At 40.2% G+C, this 15,763-nt stretch overlaps 1 protein-coding gene across 2 annotated transcripts in view; it reads left to right on the top strand.

Moving 5' to 3' along the window:
- The window catches only part of LRP11 (LDL receptor related protein 11), a 730,391-nt gene that overhangs the window by 93,481 nt on the left and 621,147 nt on the right, over positions 1-15,763 (top strand). The gene's annotated exons all lie outside the window — the stretch shown is intronic.

The raw sequence follows: 15,763 nt of genomic DNA, 5'->3' as shown, positions 1-15,763 counted from the left end.
TCAAAAAATACTTGAGTATTGCTTAATGTCACGTTTTCTACTCATTAGTATTATTTTGTGTTTGACGCTTAGTTTTAGTACTAGTGACTATGAGCTTGACAGTCAGTAATACTTTGCTGCTGACATTATGATAAGATTGTACATGCAAACTAGTAGTTAATGCTGACAACAATAAAACATATATGTACTCAGATACCACAGCAGCTGTGCAGCCTTCCTTTTTCTTTGTTTTCCTTCCTTCCTTTATTCTTATTAACTAAAATATAGTTCACTGAAGCACACTAGTATTTCTTTTGTGTTTTATGTTGTGATGGTCAGATTGTCCTTTTCTCACATACTCATATTGCCAATTTTTCATAAAATTGTACTATGACCTGGCTATTACTGCTGTTGCTATATAATCTTTTTTTTCCAAAATATCTGTCTCGTGTAGGTTTTGTGCTAAAGTGGACTAATAAGTTATAATTTTTTCTTTGTCTTGATTTATCTATTCTGCCAGTACATGTGAATTAGGTGTCATTTGTTTTCCCATTTAGTCTTAGACTAGATGACTTGAACAAACTGAATGTTTTCCTCTATACTAAATTAATACTAATGTCAATGTATCATTTGGGAAGGGCCTTCATTTTTTACAGCAGACCACAAAGCCTGCCATGTAAGTATTTAAGCACACTAGCATGTGCACACACACACACACACACACACACACACACACACACACACACACACACGCAAACACATACATACCTACATGCATGCATGCATGAGTACACCCGCCCATGTGTGGTATGTTTTTCACTTAGTTATGTGTATTGTAACGGATTTCACACAAAGATTAAGATTTTTTTTCTCTTACTGGTATTTTTAAAGTGTCTCCTTTAGCCAATGGGAAACAAGTGATATACTGCTTTTTCAAAGCACAGTATACATCATAGTTAACGTATTAACTCCTTGTGAGGGGCTCATGTTAATCCAATGCTCAAGTAACTGTATTGTAAAACTTGTGTTGATCTAATAGAAGATATTGTATCACCTTTGAGTTTCTGTGTTTCCTTTTAGTGGACCAGGATGTAATTTCTCCCTTTTTTCAGGTAATGTGTTTGAAAACAGGAGGATGTTCAAACAATATTTTGAAATTAATTTGTGTCTAATGCTCTCCATAAAGTTGAGAAAGCAAAACCCTCCTTGTTCTTGCTTGTGATTGAGGAGAAACCGATAGAATTTTAAATGCAGTTGTTTTTGAGAAAGGGGGTAACTTAAAATTACAACTGATTATGGAAACATTTGAAGCATATTTTGTTACCTAAGGAAACGTAACTTATGAAATGCATAGATCTACCTAAGGAAAATTCATTCTTTCTTAACAATTTGGACTTAACCTGCTCTGCATGGTCTGCTTCATGGATAAAACTTGTCCAAAGTACTTAAGACCCCACCCTTCCAAAGATATATTGAATCTCTCTCCACCATTTTCCAGTTCCATTCCTCTTTACTGTCCAGATTTTTGCAGAATATCCAGATTTTTTCTTCATTTTTTTTTTGTCCATTCCTCATAAAATTGGTGTTTTTTCTGGCAAATCAATGAGGACTGACTATACTAAATAACAACATACATTTTAGTTTCAGACATCATGTCCTTCAGAAATTGTATGGTAACACAAAACATTTTATTCTAGCAACTTTCTAGGTTTATAAGACCAGTATTTCAAATTTGTCCCTATTTTCAGGCCTTTGTAGCCCATTATTTTTGGTTTTGTCCAGATTTCTTGTGTTAGGAGGTTGAGAGGTATGCCCAGTTCTTCCTGTCCCTAAATACAGTTGGTTGGATTGTAAATGACCCCTGTTTACAGTTTGGAAAAAACTTGTATATTTATTCCAAAAGTTAGTTTTTTTTAGATGTTGTAAGTACAGGATGGTATTTTTTTATTTACCACTCTGTTTTGGTCTTTCTGTCAGCATTTTGAGACTTTGCTATGATTTACACACCTTCACCTCCTATTAAGTCAGTCCTGCCCTTTTTGTATCTTAGTCTAACACTGGCCGTAATTTGCCATCACAATTCGGACTTCTAACAGGTGTGACTGCAGCAAGAAATTTACTCATGTCAACGGTTACGGTAATTGTGTTTATTGCCTAGGTTCTCAGCATGATTCTGAATTTGTGGTATTTGTGCTACATTTAATGAGGCTGCTGCAAAGGGACAAAAGAAGCAGTTTTGCACTTTTTTATTAGAACTTCAAGTTGTGTTTCAGCAGGGATCTGCTTCCAGACAGACTTCTGCTGGTTATTTCTGGTGCTTGTAAGTATGAAAAGAGTGGGCTTCACACTTTTTCTGAGTCTCATATTAGTCCTTCACAGAAGGTATCCCCCAAGCCTGTTCAGCTACTGAAGAAACAGTTTTTGTTCAGATTAGCAAAATGTATCAAAATAGTCAGCCATTAAGGTCACATGTGCTAAGTTAATTAAAGTTAAAACCATGACCTCTTCTACAGGAAAATGTGTTTAGGCAGTCGGGGTAGAGGATTCCCACCCATGACTGCTGATTCTGCAGTTGTGGTACTGAGCTCTACCAAGGACAAGCATCTGTGATGTTATATGCCAATGCTCCAGCTTAAGGGACTTTGTTTTCTTTCTCTTCCGTCAGGCAGTCTGCCGGTCTTCTGGTCATTGATTGTGCTGAACTCACCATGGCTGACATGGAACTTCAACATAAACAGGCAGGCACCCCCCCCCCCTTACTGCTTCATCCTTTCTGGACATCTCAGTCCCCCCTGTCCATGTTTGGGTCTACCTGGTCCTCCTTCTTTCCATAGACTTTTGCTCCAAGTGAGTTAGGGCTAGATTGGATCTTAAGGGTGTCCGGGGGGGGGGGGGGGTCATACCAGTAACTGCTTCTGCAGCTGAGGGAGGTTATGTTATGACTTACCCTTGTTTCTGCATTTGTTGGCATACATTCAAAGGCTACCATCCTCTGAGGATCATGCCTCCTGTTAGAAAATGTTTTTGATGAATGCCCTCCCTCCAGGATGGGCACACCAATCTCTCCTTGCCAGTGCCTCAGATTCCTAAGTTGCTAATCAAGCCCTGACTGTCTAGGTTGTAGTTAGGGCTTTATCCCGCTACATATCTCTCAAATTCTGAGCAAGAAAAAGCGTATCATTCTTTTTTAAAAATCATAGCAGAAGGTCAGGATGAGGATCACTTTCTTACTTTTCACAATAGAAGGTCTTTATATTCTAGGCACTGTATAGTTAATGATAGAGAATCTTTGTATAGGTATAGTTTATTTATTTAATAAGGTATGTACTCATAACTAGATTTGACTTTATAAGGAATGTCAGTAAAGCTTGGAGGAGCAAGGGTAAATCTGAGGGCCAAAATCATAGTGTTGTGCCTAAATCATAGCAGTTGAAAGGTATGTCCCTCTACTCCACTGCGCTGGCAATAAGCAAACAACTTTGATCCATCTTCTCTCTTAGACTTAACAAGTAGTATGAAGGTAGATCTGATGTGAGTGAATTTTTTTACTCCAGAACTACTTGGAATGCAGGGGAAACTGTATACATTACAAGTGTCTGAACGCCCTGCTTTAAGACAACACTGTTCTTTCTTGGATGCTGGAATCTGAACATCAGCTTCTCTGTTGTTGGGTAGGCCTGGCCCAATACTTCTGGCGTTGGACCCCATTTCTCTAATGCCTCAAACTGGCCTATATTGCTTCAGGTGACTGAAAGTTGTCTCACCTTGCTTTGACCAGTTTGCCTATTTCTACATTTGCTCCTGTCTGGGCTCCAGCAATGACTTACACAAGGCTGTTTCGGCTTCTCCAGTGCTTGGTCAGCCTTCTACTTGTCAGGCATTGGACCAACACAATCTCTTCCAATGTGGGTAGTCACACAAGGTTACCCTGCTCCGGCTTCCCAGACTGAGCTTTTAAAAGATCTAAAATTGATGGCTCTGCTGTTGACTGCCCTAGCATTGTGGATCCAGTGTGTGCCTTGCAGCCTTCCCTGTGTCAGGACCCTAAGAGAGTTGCTTCCCTATACCCTTCAGTAATAGCTAAGGGATTTTGGTCTCAGGCCTCACAGCATCTAGTGTCTCCTCAAAGAATGCCTTCCTCTTCTAATGTGGAAGTTTGTTTAGAGCAGATGGAGCGAGTGGGCTAAAAAAACTCACTGTAAATAGAAACCGAGGATGAAGGGAGAGGCAAATTCACATCCCCAACTTTTTCATCTCTGGATGAGTTAGAGTTTAAATAAATTATGCTAGTTACAAGGGAGAAAAGGAGCTGGCCCTCGCAGGACATATCTTCACCCTAGAAAAGATTACAGGCCACCTACAGCACTGATCAGGCATCTTCTTGGGTGATTTTTCTGCTGATGGCATAAACAGAGACACAGGAAAACTTGTATGAGAAAACTAGAGCACTGTGACTTCATGCCCAGGGTGGTCAGATAGGATTTAGAGACCTCCACTAACAGATTGTGCTATCTGGGCAGAGATACAAAAGCTGGATGTGACTGTTTCTGCAACTGCCTGTAAGAGAAGTCCTATTTCTTAGTCTCAGTCTCTGTCCCTCCATTACCCAAGCCAGGAATCCAGGGTCCTGTGCAGTCTGAGGAAAAGGTTTTTTATGTCTTTGAACTTATGCCTTAAGGTGCTAAATTATTTTACACAGACACACTACTTTCAAAAGGGCATACTGTGTAAAATGTTGAATACTGCTGAGGGCCTACCTAATAAACCTGCCAAAGAGAAACTCTTTTGTCATGATCAGCTTCTTGGGGTGGGTTGTGTACAACCCTGGGGGTGGGAGTGAGGCTCTGAGGGCCACAGGATCTCACATAGTCATGCACTTGCACTGGCACTTTTGGCTGTACCATATGTCTTTTGTTGATGACACGAAAGTGACATTATGAACACCCCCTTTAATGGCCCTCACTGTTTGAGCATAAAATTGATCAATATTTCCAGGGTAAAAATAGAAATGGCATTCCATTTCAGCCATTGGAGTGACATTTAATTCACCTCAACATTCCTCTTCCAGAACACAAAGGAGCCAGACAAATTCATGATTTTGTCCCAACCTGTGAAGCCCATTGTGACAAGGAAGTGGATCTTGCGACCAAATTACCAGGAACACCTTCAGCATAATGGCTGAAAGAAGTAGTGATACCAAGGAAGTTGTGATCTCTGCAGCATTCCTGACTCCTGCTCCAAATGGATCCTACTGGAGACAGTTGAAGGAAGGCTGTTACTGCATTTCTCCCTGTGGCACAAAATTGTGGTGGCTAAAGAGGTTATCAACAGGTGCAGCCTACCATTCATTACCAAGCCAGATGCCAGATGTGCCACCCTTCAGAGGATGCAGGCAAGAAAGGAGTTGCAGTGGCTTTTTGCAAAAACAACCATCTAAGAGATCTCAACATATCAGAGAGGGTAAATATGGTATTCCAGATTCTGTTCTGAGCCCAGAAGGACATTGAACTTCAGGATCATTCTAGATCTCAGTGGACTTAATGCCTTTGTCTTGAGAGAGTCATTTTGCATGGTTATGCTGCAGTCTGTCCTTGCATGTTTGGCTAGTGGAGAATGGATGTGTTGTTTGAAACTTCAAGACACTTATTTACAATTACGAATTGCCAGAACATTTGGAAGGATCTCTGTACTCTGAATGGGAGGCAGTAATTTTCAGTTCATGGCCCTCACATTTGGTCTTACCTACACTAGTCACAGTACCCACCAAATGCATGGCAACAGTGGTGTCTAACATCTACATTTGTCTGCAGGCATAAGAATGTTCCCTTACCTGGATAACTAGATTGTAATGTCACATACCAAGAGCAGGAATCTCTTGCTGAAATTGTTCCACTGGGTAGGAAGACCACAGTCAGTCTGGTGAAGTCACTCCTCCAACCCACAAAGGACATTTTGCTTATGAAAACCATGAACAGTAACAGGCCCTTTCAAGTTTGTCTGTCTGTCCCTGAGCAAAAAGTGGTATATTTTGTTTATTGGGCAGTGTTGGTTATAAACCCTGGACTGAGCCTGAAAATATTCCAGTGAGATCTGTGCCCCACCATTATCAACATACAAACAATCAGATAAATAATTAAATGCATGCTTTGCATTTTGGAGACAGTTATATCTGGGGTTTCAAACAGCCAGCCACCAATAGATCTCTGCCTTCATGCACTGAAGCTCATGGCAACATTGTTGTTTGTGATACTCTACACAAGGCTGCTTGTGAGACTTTTGTGGTGAAAACTATGTCTAGTCTCAGTGGTGCCAAACAAAATTGCAACCACAACACCAAACTTCTGTGGTTCAGTTAGCCAGAACTGCTCATACCAGTTGTATCAGTCTGTTTTAGTGGCTGGAGCTGTACATTCTTTTTCAATGCAGACCCTTTCCCACATCTTCAGTCACAGTCATTACAGGTACATCCTGTCTTAAGGTGGTAGATAGTCCAAGAAACATGGTTTTCCCAAGAGTCATCCTTGCACATCAGTGTCCTGGTGATGATGGTGATCTTGCTAACCCTCCAATCTTTCCAGGATGCCCTTCTTTCTGGAGTTTTAGCCATCCAGTCAGACAACAGGGCTGCAGTGTGATGCTGCAATAAACAGGGTGGAATGAGGCCATGCTCACATTGTCAGAAAGCAATGAGAGAATGAGAGTAGGCAGTCTCAATCCACCATTTTCTAGATGCCACGTGTATTCCCTATGTAGCCATATGTCTTGCAGATAGAGTCAGCATTGTTACATACATCAAACAGTTCAGAAAAGATAAGACACAAACGTAGTCCAAAGTCCAAAAACCAGCTCTTTATTTTCGGATCTGGTACCTCGGCCTTTCGCCTTCAAAGGATCACAAAAACTCTCCATATTCTCACAGCATAAATATACATTTTCATAATGATATAATTGGTTAATTGATTAACACAGCTTTCTGAGATAATCAGTCAGCATTGTTTCCTGATGCCTCATGAGTAAACACTCAGCTTGAGTACTCTTGGTCTTTGAACTGTATGAAGCTCTGTCCAATAGCAATTCCTGTAGATTTTTTTTCTTTCATTCCTCTGCCTAGTAGGCATAGCAGATATGTGTTAGTCCAAGAATGGATTCAGCGATTGGTTTATGTTTTTCCCCCTTATTATGTGATGCCATAATTCACAAATAAACAGGTTTCACATGACCCAGTTTATGCTATTGCACTCACTCTTACTTACTTTTTATTTATTTATTTATTGGTGCAGTAGGAATAATTTAAAAATGCAGTAGAGTGAGGTGTTAGATGAGATGAGCAAGTCTGACTGTAATTAGAGAAGTAGTGCTGGAATAGTAATTTGGTTGTGCTAATTAGAATTAGGTGTAGCACTTTAAGAAGTAGAATAAGGTGAAATATGAGAAGGAGATTAGCAGGTTAAGAGATTTAGTGCTTTAAAGGGAGGTATTAGAAAGGTGATGAAGGGGTAGAGAGCTGTGTCCCAGGTGAGGAGCATGGACAAAGCCAGGAGGCAAAGAGGACATCTTTTACTGATGGTTTGAAAAAGGTGAAGGTGGGCGATAGACCTGCTTGATACAGGAATTTTATTCCAAGTTCTAGCTACATATTAGAATAGAAACTGACCCCAGAAGACCTTTACGGTTTGTAGATGGTAAGCAGTTGTTTGTTAACTGAAGGGGACACTTTGGATAATTGTTATGCTGAATGCAGTACAGGCTACATAGTGGAGCTTAATTGGGTAAAAATTACTGAGTCTGGTGAAGAGGGTCCAAGTCATTGAAAGCCACACCATAACTCTCCCCTCTCAGAGCAAGAAATCTGGGCAAACGCTAAATAATGGGAGGGTAAAGGGCCAAAAATAGGGACAAGTTTTAAATATTGCTCTTATAAACTTAGAAAGTTGATAGAATAACAGTTTTCCATTAACATGAATTTTCTGAAGGTTTGATGTGTAAAACTCAGATATTGTCATTACTTTCTGACTTCCATCCTCAATGATTTGCCAACCATTTGCTAGAAAACAAAAAAAAATTATGAGGAACAGACCAAATATATTAGGCAAAATTCTGGACATTCTACAAAAAATCTGGACAACTGAGTGGTATGAGCCACACTAATTAATGATATGATGACCTGCTGAAAGAATGTAATGAATTGTTTAAAGGGCTTGGTTATTTACCAGGGAAACATAGGTTCATAGGTAGGTACTAGGCTATTGATCTTAGGGCCTATATAAGCCTAGCCAAACAGAACTCTGACTTTTGCCACCCAAGAAAATTATTTTCCTGTGCCCCTGTCAAGTAGAGCCACAAAAGTGATCCCCGGGGTGAATTTCCTATTTCCCATCCAATCATCAAGATTTTCCTTGAAGAGTGCTAATGAAGAGCTTTGTTTGATATAGATAGGTAGTTTGTTCCAGAGTATGGGAAGTCTCTAGGACAGGCATCTATCCCTCCAGCATGTTCTGTTTATTGTGGTGACAAGGTTTAGGTCTTTAGAGTGTGTAGCTCAGAGGGATTGGGATTTCTTTAAGTGAAGCATGTCCAACAGCTCTGGGTTTGGCATAGCTTTGTATGTTAGACAGAGATCATCTCTGAGTAGGCAATATGCAAAAGAGTAAAGCTGGAGTTTTTTTGAGACGGTCTGCGTATGGCATCTGTTTGAGGCCAGTAATCCTCTTTGTGAGGTATTTCTGTGGCCTTTCCAATTGTTGTAAATGTCTTGAAGGTACATACCAAAAGGGGCATTGTACTCTATAATGGGTCTAATGAGTGATGAGTAGAGGGGAACAATGACCTCTTTTTTCCTGGATGAGAAACCTTTTGTGATGAAGTGTGCCACGTAGAAGGATTTCCTGACTACTGTGGCAATGTGATTATCAAAGGAAAAACTACTGTCCACCTGTATCCCAAGGTCCCTTATCACACTTTCAGTGTTAAGTAGACTACCGCCTATGTGGTAGTTCATGGGTACAGAGTTTTTACCAAAGGGGATGACAGTGCACTTTTTGGCACTGAGCTTGAGGCCATGGCCTTGACACCAGGCATCTGTCTCACTGAGGCCCTTTTGTAGGATGTCCACATCGTTAGGAGTTTTGATTATGGCTCCTAGTTTGCAATCATCTGCAAACTTTGTTAGCCAAAGACCTTCTGTGTTAGCCTATACTTTAGAGAAGTAGATACCAAACAGGAGAGGACCTAGGACTGAGCCCTGTGGTACTCCACTTGTCACTGGTATGAAGTCGGATTTAGAGTCTGCTACTTTCACAGTGTAGGTTCTGTCAGTGAGCCAGTTGGCACCCCATCTTGTGACATAGGGATTTATACCTATTTTAGTGAGTTTATCTGTAATTCCAGAGTGGAGGATGGTGTCAAAAGCCTTCGCAAGATCTAGATAGGCTGTGTAAACCACCTTACCCTCATCTACAGCTTTGGTGACCGCTTCAAAGAAGTCTATCAGGTTTAGAAGACATGATCTGTCTTTTACAAACCCGAACTGGGTAGGGTCCAGAGTTTGGAGATTACCAATGTCATTGTTTCTAAGTTCCATGATGATACAGTCCATAGCCTTGCAGACCAGGCTTGTCAGGCTAATGGGGTGGTAGTTCCCGGGGTCTGTGATGGCTCCACCTTTGTAGAGTGGGATAATCGTTGCTGTGTGCCATTCAGTGGGCAGAAAGCCTGAGGTGAGGCTATGATTGAACATGTTACTTAGGTGGGGTGCCAGTTCGTTCTGTAGATCATGTAGAATGCAGCCTGGGATGTTGTCATGTCCCATGGATGCTGTGTTCTTGGCTTTGGAGAGTGTGTTTTTTTACCTGTGCAGTCGTTATTACAGGAACTTTGCATTCTTCCAGTATAGAGATGGGCCCTTTAGGGGGTGAGAGAGGGGTAAAGTTAGCACTGAACCTATCTGCCAGGATGTTGGCAATAACAGTTGGTTCTGTATATTTAGTGCCATTCTGCTGTAACTCAGAGCAGATCTGAGTGTTGCCATTGAGATTCTTGACATAGCTATAGAATGCTTTGTGATTGTCTTTAGAATCAGTGGTGATTTTGTTTTCGTAACTAGCTTTGGAGGATTTTATGAGGGATCTCAGCTTCTTACTGAGGCTGACCACTGAGTTCCTCCAATCATGGGATTTTACTCTTTTTTGCAACAGTTTATTTCTTCTGTTGTAGAGCTTGTTTATGGCAGGGGACCACCAGATTGACTTCCTTTTTTGAGAGGATAGCATCTTGGTTCTGTTAGGGATTGCATGATCCATGCACTCATGTAAGTGTTTATAAAGTGCATTTGTATAGGATTCAGCAGTCGTACCTCTGTTGTCCATCAGCATGGGCGTCATGAAGTTTGCCACTTCTGTCTTAAGAAGCGTGAAGTTGGATTTGGAAAAATGTTTTACGGTGGCTTCCCTAATGGGGGATAGGGGTGGGATGTGGATGTCTAGCGTGATTAGCTTGTGGTCGGATCTGACCAACCAGGAATTGACCTCTGGTGTGAACACCGGTTCCCCATGTTGGTAATGACCAGGTCTAGGATATTGCTGCCCCTGGTGGGGACGTGGATAAGTTGATCCAAGGCGTTGGAATTTATGAATTCCAGAAAACGTTGAGCACAAGAGTTGGTACTTAAAAAGTCCACACTGTTTGTTATTAATTCATACAGAAAAGTCCCGTTTGCTCTTTATGAACTACTGAAAACAAAACTTGACCGATGGAAAACCCGAGAGTGACTGAAAAATAATGAAACAATGTAATAGATAAATTTTTCATTGACTGTAGGCAAGAAACAATGAAAAGCAATATGTTTGGCTCTTTGGTACCTGAACAGAACATTCAATAATGAACACTTCAAGCTGTGTGTGTGTGTGTGTGTGTGTGTGTGTGAAGCAATAAGGTCACAATTTGCTTAAACCACTTTAGTAAATTAGATGCATCCCCAGAATTTTGGTGGCTTACACGGGATAATGTCAACTCAAGGCCATGTACTTTTAAGATACCACATAGAAGAGATCATTCCATGAGATTACCATTTGAGTCTGTATGCTCCAGAAAAAAATGAAGCTAACAAAGGTTAAAAATAGGCCAGGTGCAATGCAGTTGTTTTTTATAGGTGATATTAGGAGTGTGAGTGTCCTGCCTGATTCCCAAAAACATTTCAATTGCCGAAGACACTGGAAGTCCACAAGACAAGGAGGATGCCCAGAGGTTTATGTGCATGATAAGTGATGTTTATACCCAATCTTTGAGAAAAAAAAGCCTCATTGAGAAGACTAACAAAGAATGAGTGACAATGGATTGATGAGTCAGAGACACCATGGCTGCATCTGAAGGCAGTTCAGATTGTGAAGTTTTCTGATCCAGCAAGATCCATCAACATTTCTGCTTACACAATTCAAACTGACCTTGATGCTATTGTACTTCATAAATCCATTGACAGCTAGCAGTCTAAGGCATACCCATCTTGTTCCTTATCAGGTGCACAAACCAGGTATACCTGAATGAAAAAGGAACTGCTCAGCATCACATCTGCATGTGAGAACTTCTATCTGTTTGTGTCACGATAAACCGTTGGCATGGAATCTGATTACTTATCATTGTTTGTGAAGCCTCTTGATTGATCACCTTTGTGAATTCAAAGAGTAATGATTAAGCTGCATTTCTCCTCTGAATGTAATGCATTCCTTGAAAGCTCATGTCTAGGACAGGGACAGGAATTTTTCCAGATAAAATACCCTAATGTGTTAGTTTTAGACATAAGTATTGGAAAAAACACAGAGGTAACACAGAATTGGCAGTTTAGACCTGAGCACTCACTTAGCATAGCTTGTATTTTTACTCTTATATTTACTACTTACAATACTGTCAGTTTACATTACAGATCACAGTAATGACTGAAAATTAGAAGCCTATTGATTTATCAGTTCACACATCATTGCAACCATAACATATTAACACAGTGAGTTTTAAAATGTTTTTCCCCTTTCCTCCATTTTGTGTGAGCAGGGTTTTTTGTATAAAATGGTGGCTTGTGGATGCAGCACTACATGATGCCCACGGCAGAATTTCCGTTTTAGGAAAAAAACTTACATTTAAAAAATCATCAGTTGGATGAGTTTCATTCATGATGACTCTTGAGCCAGTATGAGAATAGAAAGCCTGAGAAATTATGTCTGAAAAATCACAGGTCTATATCAGTTAGTCGAAATCCCTAATCATTGAACATCTATTCATTGACCCCTTTTTGTCAAAGTTACACTTCAGCAAACAGACTTTTCATTGAAACTTTTCCCAGGGATAACCAATGGTAGACCAACCTAGCGACTGTCTAAAAAGTGGTAATATGTAAAACCTACCCAGGTGGAAGGCTATACCCCCCACCCCCCAACTAAATATATCAGCTCCGAGATCAAACTACAGTGGGAAAAAGGGCAAATTCCTAATGGTAGCCTACTGTTGGTTATCCCTAGGAAAAGTTTTGATGAAAAGTCCATTTGCTGAAGTATAACTTTGCCAAAAAAGGGTTGACGAATAGGTGTTTAACGATTATGGAGTTTGACTAACTGAAGTAGACCTAAAAATCACAGGCATAGAGATTTTATCTCCTTAAAAATGAGATTCCATTTTTATAACTGTAAAGCGGTTTTCCTGCTAATGAGTGCTAAGTATAATGTTAAGCAGAGTACTTGGGTAGAACTGTCTGGATAGATTTCTTAAGTAAAATGATTTCAGACATCAATTCTGTACAAGTTAAAATAGAAAAATAAAATTGTTTTTTGCAAAATTATTTCAGACATTCTGCCACTGCAGAATGCCACTGCCACTGGAAATAAGAAGAGAGTAACCATGCTCTGACAGGCTGCAACATGAACAAAGGTGGTGTCAAACATGCATGAATAGAAATGTTAGAAACATTGTAGAGGATAGAAATGGAAAACTTTTATGCTATGACATTGCTGTATAATACTATGACTATATTCTGATGAGTAGAGGTTTGTGAGGCCTAAGGAAATTTACTAGACATCAGAATGTGAAAAGTTTGTGAAGAACTTTCCAGATGGTAGCACAACTGAGCTGTCATTTACTTGAAAAAATGCACTCTGATTCCTCACATCTCTGTTGAAAGTTTCTCCCCCCCCCCTCATTGTGGTTTCTATTGCTTGTGTGTTGTTAACTCAAGGTTCCCTTAATTTGAACTGTTAATAGCAGCAGTCTGCATTTAAAGTGGAACAGCCTTACAAGACTATCTGCAAATATATAGAGCTGAGTATATTTTTCTGTATTATTCTGTATTATAGAGCTAAATTGTTGCTTAGATATCTGTTGTCTTAGTGTTCTGCAAATATACAGAGATCAGTATATATTTTTTGGGTTTTATAATTTGCACTCTGATTCCTCACATCTCTGTTGAAACTTTTCCCCACCCCTCCTCCCTGTTCTGGTAGTAGTTTAAATTTGGTGGCTTTTGCAGTGCCCGACCCACTGTAGATTTGATCTAGGACACTCCCCCAGTCCCATCTCTTTACTGCATCCTACGTAATAAACCCTTTCTGCACTTGCTTTTAGTCCTTTTTAATTTAATTACATTTTTTCAAACTGTGTGTGGACTAATATTGCTACATACTCAAGTGTGCCAGCTTGCACTGCATGTGAATTGTTTTTACTACTGTTTTTGCTACTTTTCTGAAAAAAAAAAATTGTAAGCCTGTTACCTACCTTTCCTGTAATTAGTGTTCCAGATACAGATTTGCTGTATCCAGGACTATTTGTAAGCTTCTGAGCCCCCAAGCCTTTCTGTGTTGGAGGGAAGCCTTCTAGCTTATCAGTGGGAGTGGTAAGCAGTAGGTAACCTGTCTACCACATAAGAAGTGGTTCTGGCCCAGAATTTGTAGTTATTGGCCGTTTAGGCAGTTTTCCATCTCTCTCAATTTTCTGAGTTGAAGGCCTGCATTTGCACTTGTTTCTGTCCTATAACTCCTGGGCCCATCTCATTTGCTCACTCAAAAAAAAAAAAAAAAATCTGCTTTTACTGTATTTGTGTTTCTTCCTACTTTATTTTGATTTTGCATCATCTTAAAAGTACTCAATTGTATTTATTACTGCTTGGTGTAACTCATTCTAAGCCTTTTAGTTTAAGCACGTGGGCTTCAGACCAGTTGTTTTACATTAGGAAGGTTTGTGGTCGGCACTGTGGTGGCAGGATAGGTAGCTTACATCCTTCTAAGTTGGGAACTGCTGATTGAGGGCTCAGTGTCTGTTATTCTAAAAGTGTATTAATTCTGGTTTAAGCACTTGGGCTTCACATCAGTTGTTTTACATTAAGAAGGTTTGTGGTCTGCACTGTAGTGGCAGAACAGGTAGCTTACATCCTTCTAAGTTGGGAACTGCTGATTGAGGGCTCAGTGTCTGTTATTCTAAAAGTGTATTAATTCTGGTTTAAGCACTTGGGCTTCAGGCCAGTTATTTTACATTAAAAGGGTTCGTGGTCTGCACTCTTGTGGGAGGAGAGGCTGGATTCTGCCCTTCTGAGCTGGGAATTTCTGGTTAAAGGCTTATAGTGCCTGCATATTTGAACTGCTTCTTACTGAAATTGGTACACATTGTTTGCTGTAGCATAGACTAGATCCAGGCCTGCTGAATCTAGCTTTGTTTCTATAACTTGAGCACTAATCCAGGCATTCTTTAAAGTATTCAATTGTATTTATTACTGCTTGGTAGTAACTTGATTAAAGTGTAGCTATCATTCTAAGTCTTTTGTATTAAGCACTTGCGCTTCAGACCAATTGTTTTATATTAGGAAGGTTTGTGGCCTGCACTGTGGTGGCAGGACAGGTAGCTTACATTCTTCTAAGTTGTGAACTGCTGATTGAGGGCTCAGTGTCTGTTGTTCTAAAAGTGTATTAGTCCTGGTTTAAGCACTTGGGCTTCAGGCCAGTTATTTTACATTAAGAAGGTTCGTGGTCTGCACTCTTGTGGGAGGAGAGGCTAGACTCTGCCCTTCTGAGCTGGGAATTTCTGGTTAAAGGCTTATAGTGCCTGCATATTTGAACTGTTTCTTACTGAAATTGGTACACCTTGTTTGCTGTAGCATAGACTAGATCCAGGCCTGCTGAATCTAGCTTTATTTGTATGCTGCTTGTTTGTTTGCTTATTTCCCTGAAATGCTAATTCCACCTAAAACGCGGCTTTTCAGCGTTTCTGTGGATCCCTAGTGATATCCGCATTGCTTACTGTTATTTCCTTGTTTCACTTGAAAGAAAGTTACTGTTTGTCATTTTTGCATTTAAGTTACCTGTAACACATTGCATTTAAGTTACCTGGCACTTGCTCACTAAAGCAATTATATAAGTCAGCACTAAAATATTAAAAGCACTACACCCTCACAAACTCCCCTTGAGTACTTCGTTCCCCATTGGCCCTTTTTTTTTCAATTATAAAGTAATTCCCAATACTATTCTAGCATGTCCAAAGGTCAGTTGTCAATCTCCTCTCTGGTCCAGCTGGTGAATCTGGGAATCTTGAGGCAATGTTGCAACTGCCTCATGTACACAGACAACCCTCTCCTCCTCCCAACAAATTCCAACACATGTGAGAGATGCAACCATATAGCCATACTGGAGGCTAAGCTCTCTCAACTCAGTACTGGCGAAACCAGTCAGGAGGAGAAGGAAACCACACTCACTACAATTCCAGTCTCACATAGACCTACCACGACAGCAAACCAAACACATAAACACACAAAAACATACTC

The sequence above is a fragment of the Protopterus annectens genome, chromosome 1.part0, assembly GCF_019279795.1.
Source record: "Protopterus annectens isolate FY-2018-M chromosome 1.part0, PAN1.0, whole genome shotgun sequence".
NCBI classification, from domain to species: Eukaryota; Metazoa; Chordata; order Ceratodontiformes; family Protopteridae; genus Protopterus; species Protopterus annectens.
This window is presented reverse-complemented; position numbering and strand designations above follow the sequence as displayed.